This window comes from Ursus arctos, unplaced genomic scaffold (genome assembly GCF_023065955.2).
Source record: "Ursus arctos isolate Adak ecotype North America unplaced genomic scaffold, UrsArc2.0 scaffold_19, whole genome shotgun sequence".
NCBI lineage: Eukaryota > Metazoa > Chordata > Mammalia > Carnivora > Ursidae > Ursus > Ursus arctos.
Window position 1 is genome coordinate 5,839,878 of NW_026622863.1, and position 9,598 is coordinate 5,849,475.

Consider the following 9,598-nt stretch of genomic DNA (forward strand, 5'->3'; position numbering starts at 1 on the left):
AAGCCCCATGTGGGCTCCACGCTGGATGTGGTGCCTGCTTAAGATTCCTCTCTTCCTCTCCCTCTGCTCCTCCCCACCATTCACCATCAAGTATGTATTATGGACCCATTATGTATCAGACACTAGGGTTAGGGATACAGTCATAAATTAAACAAAATCCCTGCTCTCACAGAATTTATATCTAGTGGGGAAGATAGACTATAAAAATAGTATATATAGTATGTCAGATAGTAATACATACTCTGGAGAAAAGGAAAAGGGATAGAGAATATAAAGAGTATTGGGCTGGTTACTATTTTTATTTAGGGTACTATTATTTATTAGGTTGGGGAAGACTTAATTGATATGATGACATTTGAATTTCAATCCAAAAGAAGTGAGGATATTTGAGAAAAATTTCCAGGCAGTGGGCCTGGGAAGGCCCTAAGGCAGAACATGCCTGGCTTATTAGAGGAGGGAGACCAATATGGCTGGGTATAGCAAGTTACAGAGACAGTAGAAGGAGAGGTAGTGAAATAACAGAAGCTGTGGGAGACCCAGACAGGTCCATTATAAAGACTTCGGCTTTTATGATGTAAGAAGGAGCCATTAAAAGATTGTGAGCAGAGGAAAGACCTAAACTAAGTTGCATTTTAATTGTATCACTCTGGTAGCTGTGTTGAAAAGCTATTGCAGTAAAACCCAGGCTGAGAGATGACTTGGGAGTAGAGGTGGGGTTGGTGAGGATTGGTTGGATTCTGGATATATTTTGAGCGTGGAGCTGATAGAATTAAATGTTGGATGGAATGGAAGTGCGGAAAAAAAAAAGTTCATGTTAAATTAGAGATGCTTATTAGACATTCAAAGAGCAATGTTAAACAAGCAGTTGGGTTTATAAGAATGGGGTTAGAATGGGCGGTGATCCAGGCTAAAGATGTAAATATGGAACCCTTTCAACATACTGATGTCGTATAGAGAGATAAGACTGGGTAAATTCGCCTTGGATAGTTCGCTCGATAATTGCGTCTTAGGACACCTGGAGGATCTTTGTAAAAATGGTAGTGCCTGAGTCTCTCCCCGCAAAAGTCCTGACTGAATTAATTAGAAGTAGGGCAGGGTGTTGTACTTTTTTTTTTTTTTTTTTTTTTTGAGAGAGAGTGGAGGGTGTAGAGGTAGGGGGAGAGAGAGAATCTGAAGTAGGCTCCATTTCCAGTGCGAGCCCAAGGCAGGGCTTGATCTCCCGACCCTGAGATCATGACCTGAGCCAAAATCAAGAGTCGGAATCTTGAGCTAAAATCAAGAGTTGGAAGCTTGAGTCAAAATCAAGAGTAGAAAGCTTAACTGACTGAGCCACCCAGCTGCCCCAAGGGCACTGTATTTTTTAAAACAGTCTAAGGTGATTCTATTTTTGAATATTTAGATTGTTTACACTTTTTTTAAACATTGTAAATAGCGCTTCTATGAACAGCCTTATAGCCCAATTTTTGTGTATACTTTTAGTTGCTCCAGTAGAGTACATTTCTGGAATATTAATATTTTGTCAGTTTCACACATGAAGAACATATAATTTTGTTCTGGAGTACAGTTCTTAAAATATCCCAAAGTTATGAATTTGCTTAATAAAATTTCCATGCCTTAAAGCATTAGAATAATTGTTATTAAACAATTGATAATGTAGTTTAGGAAAAATATCCAAAATATGTGGTGGCATTTAAGTGTCAAATCTTTCTCCTAGACAGTGCTAAGAGAGCTCAACATTGCTTAATCAGAAGAAAAAAAAAATCATAGTTTAAAAAAAAGCAAAAAATGAATAGAATACAGAAAGCTCATTCAATTCTGATGTAGTCATCAAGGGAGTCACAATCTTGGATTCAGTTTTTCTTATCAGGCACCTTCTTTCTTAGTGAATTTCATCAAGGTAAAACAAATCACAATATCAAAGATAGACAAAATAAAATGTTGGTAAATAAGCATTAAGGAAGCCAATTAGGAACCTTAATTTCAGGGACCCAGGAGAGAGAGAAAGGTAGACAACCTAGGTTAGGATGGTAACAGTAAAAATGGAGAGGAATGAATGGATTTGGTGTATACATCAGTAAATCCTGGAGGTAGGATGGATGATCCCCATAGCTGTTTCCAGATGTTTCTCCCTCCTGAATTCTTTTTTTTTTTTTTTTTAAAGATTGTATTTATTTATTCGACAGAGATAGAGACAGCCAGCGAGAGAGGGAACACAGGCAGGGGGAGTGGGAGAGGAAGAAGCAGGCTCATAGTGGAGGAGCCTGACTTGGGGCTCGATCCCATAACGCCGGGATCACGCCCTGAGCCGGAGGCAGACACTTAACCACTGTGCCACCCAGGCGCCCCCTCCCTCCTGAATTCTTAAAAACATAAAGCTTTTACTATCTAGTCATTAGACCATGTCACCTATTACCCCATATTGCATTGTCAATTTATTGACCCCTAGAGTCATTCCCCCTTATTTCTCAAAAATTTTAGCTCCTGGCTCACTCTCTCCAACTCCACTACTGTCTTAATTCTTGGCTTGAAATATACCTGTAAATGATCCTTCCAACACCCAGGCCTCTCAGTTACTTGAGCTCACATCCAATGATCTTGTCCTCCACTCCCTTGGAACTACTCACTCCCATAGTTTTATAACTTTGTCATTGCCGAACTGTCCTTAATCCCATTCACTGACTATCTTTCCATTCCTTCTCATAGTGTGACTCCAACAATCTTTCAACCACACCAGGATTGGATTTAGCAAAGTGGAGACCATTAGTGAGAATGAAACAAGAACTTTGAAAGTGTGCGTGGGAGAGATGATACATTTTGACAGTGAGATTTTAGTGAGAATGCAGTACTTTCAATGGATTATGGATCCTGGCCCTATAGGACTTGCTGATGGTTTTTATATAGATATTGAAAAGAAGAGAAACAGCAAGGTGACTTCTAGATTTTTGACTTGAGGTTAAGCTGGTGGTAGAGTCATTTACAGAGATGACCAAGACTAAAGGGAGAAGCAGTTTGGTGGTTATGTGAATCAAGTATTCTATTTTGGCAGAGTTAAATTTGAAATTCTAATATTTAACTAGAGATGTAGGCTAAAGAATCAGACTGAATCACTTGGAACTCAGGGAAGAGGTCAGAGCTAGGAATGTGGCATTCAAAGTCTAGGGACCAGGGGGTAAGGAGGCCTAGGAGAAAGGAGGAAAAATAGCCACAGTTTGGCCTGTAGGATTTTATTTGAACAGGAAGGCAAAAGTAAATTCAGAGAAGGGGATGAACTTAAAGGAATTTTGATGGACAGTGAATTCCAGAGGAAGAATTTCAACCTTATGATAATTTTGGACCCAATCCACAGGAATTTAAACTTACAGTACCAGCCAATATTGCTTTGAAACCATTTCAGATCTGCTGTGATATGCTTCATAGACCCTAGGATGATTTATTATAAAACTTTAATTATATTAAAAGATATCTGATATTTTTCCAATTCTAGCCTACTCAAGAGTCTAATACTGTCTTTCTAAATTTCTGGATCTGAGGGATTAACCAGTTTCTCAAATGAAAAAGGAAAAAAAGAACTCGATTTAATCTACCATAGAAAAATTTCTTTAAATAACTTTCAGAATCAATTTTTCAGTTTTATCCATCTCAATTTGAATGTTTCTTAGACATACGAGTCCATGAAGGTAGTCGTCTTGCTAACAAGGAAATTAAGATTAAAAAATTTTCCTATTAATACATTTATGTAATTCCAAAGTCTAAACTATATAAAAATTATACAAAGAGAAATCTTGCTTCCACTCCTGTCCTTTCTATCCCATTTCCCTCACCCCGCATTGCGTATAATTCTTAACTTACCTTCCATTGTGTCTCGATACAAGTCGAACAAATACAAATTTATATTCTCTCTTTACTGTTTGTTAATATGAAGAGTGGGATACTATGTGCACTGCTCTGCATTGGCTTTGATCACCTAATGGACCCTGAAAATTCTTCTGTATCAGTACAGATTTATTTCATTTTTTCTCATTTTTTATAGGAACATACATTGTGAAGGCTGTACCGTGATTCATTTAATCCTTTATTAATAGACACTTGACTTGTTATCTGGCAATTAAGATATGTATATGTGCCAGAGATAAAAGTGCCTGAGAAGTTATTCTTCCAGAATGTCTTTCAGAAAATAAGATCCAGTTCTTCAGGGGTATTCTATAAGGCTGAATCAAGTTTTGATTTTGTTTTTGGTAGTTTAATTTTTAAAGGAAATTGGTTTAATCAAAAGAAATTTTCAAATTTTCTTTGGGACAGAAGGCATTAATTTCAAATGTGGAATTAAAGAGCTCCCAGGGGACTATATAAAGCCATCAGCATCAGCATTTGCCATTTGAGCTCAAAGTCATTAGCTTTCTCCTATGATTCAGGGAAAGATACCTTGAAATTGAAAGAACACTAGCTTTGAATTACAGTTTCTAGGTCAACGTAATGGAGACTACTTGAGCTGTGGTTTAGCTGTGGACTTGGCTACTGGATTTTCCCTACTAAAGAAACAAACAACTCAGGTCAAACTGGCAAAATACATAGAAGAAATCCAGAGGAATTTTGGTCTCGGCAATGGAAGTCCTCTTTTCTTCTAAAAAGAACCATGCTAAAGTACTGTGTCTCCTTACAAGAATGCATTCTGAAATGTTATTTCAGCAAAGCAAACATAAGCCATTTAAATGCCTTTTACCTGCCAGATTAATGGACTAGCAGACTAAGAAGGGCCATGAATGAATAGCCCACCTTATCTAGAAAGCCATCATTTCAATGGTAGCCTGGACTGAAGTGCCACACCCTAACTCCCAAGAAATTTAATTTAAGAGTTCTTTTTTCTCTTTTCTTAGCAGGATTAATGACGTTCTAAATGTTAGTTGTGACAACACCCCTAAAAGTTGCTCTGGGAATCCCTACAAGATACGGCTGCTCTCCTTTTCTGAGGTGGTCATCAGTAACAACAACTAACATTTATTGAATACTCACTCCCGCTAGGTACTATTGAGCGGGCATGGCCTCTTTTCTCAAAGACGATGCCCCATGAAGTTTCAACACTGCCTGTTTTCCAGCAATTGGATTCCTGAATTGGATGGACATTGAGAAGTGAATGTGGTTTACCATTGATAGGAAGGATTCCATTGCTCTTTGGAGATGGGAGATAGTAATAATTGTTAGGTTCCAGAGTGCTCTGTAAGGATAAGGGAAATGCCATCTGTAGATATGTGCAGACCAAAGACCATGGTTCTTAGGTTGTGCAATAAGTGTTCTTGTTAAAAGATTTCCTTTAGTGCCTGAGGTTCTTGGTCACGCCACTTCGAAGACTAAAGAGGTAGACCAGACGAAGAGTGGTGGGCAGCAAAGCAAAGTTTCTTGAGCGATAGCACAAAGCTCCCAAAGAGTGAGGGAACCTGAGAGGGTTGCCACCAGTTTCTAAGTCTAGGGGTTTTTATGGGCTTGTTGGCACCTGTTGTAATCTGATTAACCCTCCATGAGCCTGTCATCCAATCAGGTTTTTGTCATCTACCTATCAGGTGGGAAAGGGTGGAAGGCTCCTTTCAGAGCGGTGTAGAATCCTTTTAAGGGTGGTTTCCTCTTAGGGCAGGGCCCCTTGTCCCTGCCTGCCTTTCTTCCAACTATCCTTCATTATTGTGAGTGTGAAAGAAATTTAAAGATTCCTTCCCATTTTTCTGTAGGTTTCATGGGAGCAAGAACTGTATCTCTTGCTTGTCAAAGCATGGTAAGGAAGACTTAATCAGGGTGGGGGTGGGGGACTATCGTGTGTGATAGGTGTAGGGACCACTGGGATAGAATTTTGCAGTGTGAGAGAGATTGGACTCAACTCTGAATAGAGCATGGACAAGTGGGAATTTATAGCCAAGGAGCAGGGTGGGGTCAGTGGAATGAAAATTACTAAGAGGGCACATCTGAGGTGAGGGAAGATTCTGGCTGAACTGACCTAACAGGATTCTTGCTGAAGGCAGGCCAGAATGATCAGACATCATCTGGGGAATATTGGAGGATGAGGAACCTGATTACATATTGAGGGGGATCAGATGTGGAGGATGGGGAATTCTGGTTAACTGATTAATCAAGATTCTTCTTTAAATTGGACAAAGCAGAGATGATACAGAAGTCAAAGAGTCAGGCCTCATTGTAAAAGAGTTCAGGGGAAACGGAGTTCGCCTTGAAATACTGTTCATATGTGTATAAAGCAAAAATATAAAACTCCCTGAAGAAAGGTAATGCATGCCCCAGTCAATTTCTTAACTTCAGAGTATGTGCACGCTAACATTTACCACACTGGATTATGTGCAACTTGGATGTCTAACCAGTAGGCTTTAGGCTCCTAATGAGTAGAGTTTGTGGCTTTTGTCTTTCTGTTTCCTAACAAAATACCTGGCCTAGACACTGAATGCATGTTTACAGAGTGAATGTATTTTTCTGAATGTATTATGTTCCCAAGCATTTTCCATAAGAGTTTTTGTTTTGTTTTGCTTTGTTTTGAGAGAGCACAAGCACACGCCCAGGAGGGGGAGGAGGAGGGTGGTCTCGAGACCCTGAGATCATGACCTGAGCTGAAATCAAGAGTTGGACCTGTATTCAGAGGGGAGAGGGGTGGGGGAATGGGATAGACCGGTGATGGGTAGTAAGGAGGGCACGTATTGCATGGTGCACTGGGTGTTATACACAACTAATGAGTCCTCGAGCCTTGCATCGGAAACCGGGGATGTACTGTATGGTGACTAAAATAATATAATAAAAAATCATTTAAAAAAAAAAAAAAAAGAGTTGGACCTGTAACCAACTGAGCCACCCAGGTGCCCCCATTTAAGAGTTTATTTTTAAATCTTTTTGTTTATAATATAAACACAAAGTTTTTTTTGTTAAAGAAATACACAGATTACAAATGAGACTGGAGTTCTGCTCAGAAGCATCTACTCTTATGCTTTTTCTGTGTATGTTATAATTCAATAAAACATTTTTAAGATTCTTATTGACCTTTTATTATGTCCCTATCAGTTACAAGTTGTGCATTTGAGGATTTACTTTGTAGTAAGTTTGATTTCTCTTGACTAAGAGCTTTCATGTTCTGTTTTAAGAAGCACAAAGATGGCCCTGAACACACTCAGGCCTCCACCTCCCATTGCCCCGGCGCTTCCACCTTTATAACCTGTAAGCCCTCATCCTTGCGGTTGCTCCCATCACAAACAACCTCTCGCTTATTTCACCCTGAACTCCAGTTTTCCATTTCCAACCGCTCACGTTATTGAGTGCCTCTGTAACTCTTAAAAAACTAGCCAATGAAGTGGCTTCTAACCTACTTGTCAAATCCAACTTGGTGACTGGTTATCAGAGATAACAATTTTGAAGGAAAATAAAATTAAATCTTTCTGGACCTCTTTCATTTCCCACCTCCCTTACAATGGCTGATAATGGAAAGGCAACGGAAACCTTTCCCTCACTGTCCATCCCCAGCAATTATTGTTCAGACTGTCCTATGGAAAGTACTGAACTCTGCCTAGTAAACATTTTTCTTCCTAAATATTCCTAAATCTTTTGAACTATTTGTCACCTCAGGAAATATGTGGAGTATTTAAAAGACCAGTCACTCTGAGAAGACATATTTATAAAATTTTGCGTATATTAATCTTTACAACATCAGCCGTGCTATAAAGACTATTAACCACCTTTATTTCAAAAGGCTAAATAAGACAAGTTCCCCCAATCACTCAGCATGTAGAAGATTCAAATTTGGTCGAAGACCAGAGTTCTTGGCACATGAGCATCTCAGTGAGACCTGTTGACATGGTAATGTAAGGGTGAAATCTACGCCTGCCAAGCATAGTATCTCTCCTAATGTACAGCCACTGGATTTGCCTTTGTAAGTGTCATCTGTATAGCACAGGGATTTATCTCAGATGCATAGCAGGGAGCATATATGGAGATTATCTAGCAGGTTTGTACAACCTATCTGTGTGTCCTTTCAACAGCCAGTCATTGTGATTTCATTCAGTCTTTCCACAAATTTTTGTTGAGCACTTAGTCTGTGTTAGACACTGCTGGAGACTAGAGATACATTTTTTTTTTTTAAAGATTTTATTTATTTATTCGACAGAGATAGAGACAGCCAGCGAGAGAGGGAACACAAGCAGGAGGAGTGGGAGAGGAAGAAGCAGGCTCATAGTGGAAGAGCCTGATGTGGGGCTCAATCCCATAACGCCAGGATCACGCCCTGAGCCGAAGGCAGGCGCTTAACCGCTGTGCCACCCAGGCGCCCCTAGAGATACATTTTGCTTTCATGAATAAAACGTCAAATTCCTTGCTCTCAGAGCTTGTATTTCAGTTAAGACTTGGGGAAAAATATAAAAAAAACAAAGAATATTAATAGTGTCAAAAGCTAAGGAAAAGGGGCGCCTGGATGGCTCAGTTAAGCATCTGCCTTCGGCTCAAGTCCTGATCCCAGGGTCCTGTGATTGAGCCCCGCATCAGGGTCCCTACTCAGCAGGGAGTCTGCTTCTCCCTCTCCCTCCACCCCTCCACCATGCTTGTGCTCTGTCTCTCAAATAAATAAAATAAATAAAAAGCTAAGGAAAAAATAGAGAATGGGGCTAAAGAGGGCTGGGAAGGCATGGGATTCCGAGCGGGAGAAGCTATCTTAAATAGGGTAGCCAGGGAAGACCTCCGTAGAAAGGAGATAATTGAGCAGAGACCAGAAGGAAGGTGAGGGAATGCGCCATGCTGGTGTTTGAGGGAAGAATCTTCAAGGCAAAGGCAACAGCAGGTACTAAGGCCCTGAAGCTGGAATGTATTACTGGACTTGGTTGATTCGTTGTTTTTTTTTCTTCAGGATAGCAGCTTCTTCTGACAGTCTCACTGAAAGAAAATATTTGCTTTTTCAGCAGGTCATTCCTGTTCAGTTACCATATACATTCTACTTTCTTTTAACTTTAGAAAGGTTTAAATGGGTCACCAAGATCACAACGTCCATTTTCAACTGAAATACATTAGTAAATAAAACACATCATCATATTAATAACTATAGACAGAGCCTATTAGCCTATTACAGAATTCAGTCCATATGTTAGAAACATGACCAAGGGGGCGCCTGGGTGGCACAGCGGTTAAGCGTCTGCCTTCGGCTCAGGGCGTGATCCCGGCGTTCTGGGATCGAGCCCCACATCAGGCTCTTCTGCTATGAGCCTGCTTCTTCCTCTCCCACTCCCCCTGCTTGTGTTCCCTCTCTCGCTGGCTGTCTCTATCTCTGTCAAATAAATAAATAAAATCTTTAAAAAAAAAAAAAGAAACATGACCAAGATACGGCAGACAAGAGGCAACTCTGTCGCCTAGCCACAAAGGGTGAAAAACACAGTAAAAAATGTGAGTTAGACTCCTTCCCATTGTTAACAGGGGAAGCAGATGAGCTGGGAGAATGTGATCTAGACATTTTGTTTTCAAATCAGCCTTTCTCCCCAAGGGATTGGTGATTTCAGTTAGGGCTCTTTGGGTGGCAAAGATCCCCTTGAGTTTTCTCGAATAAAGGAAGTTTTATTATTAGGACTTACAAGATTTGACC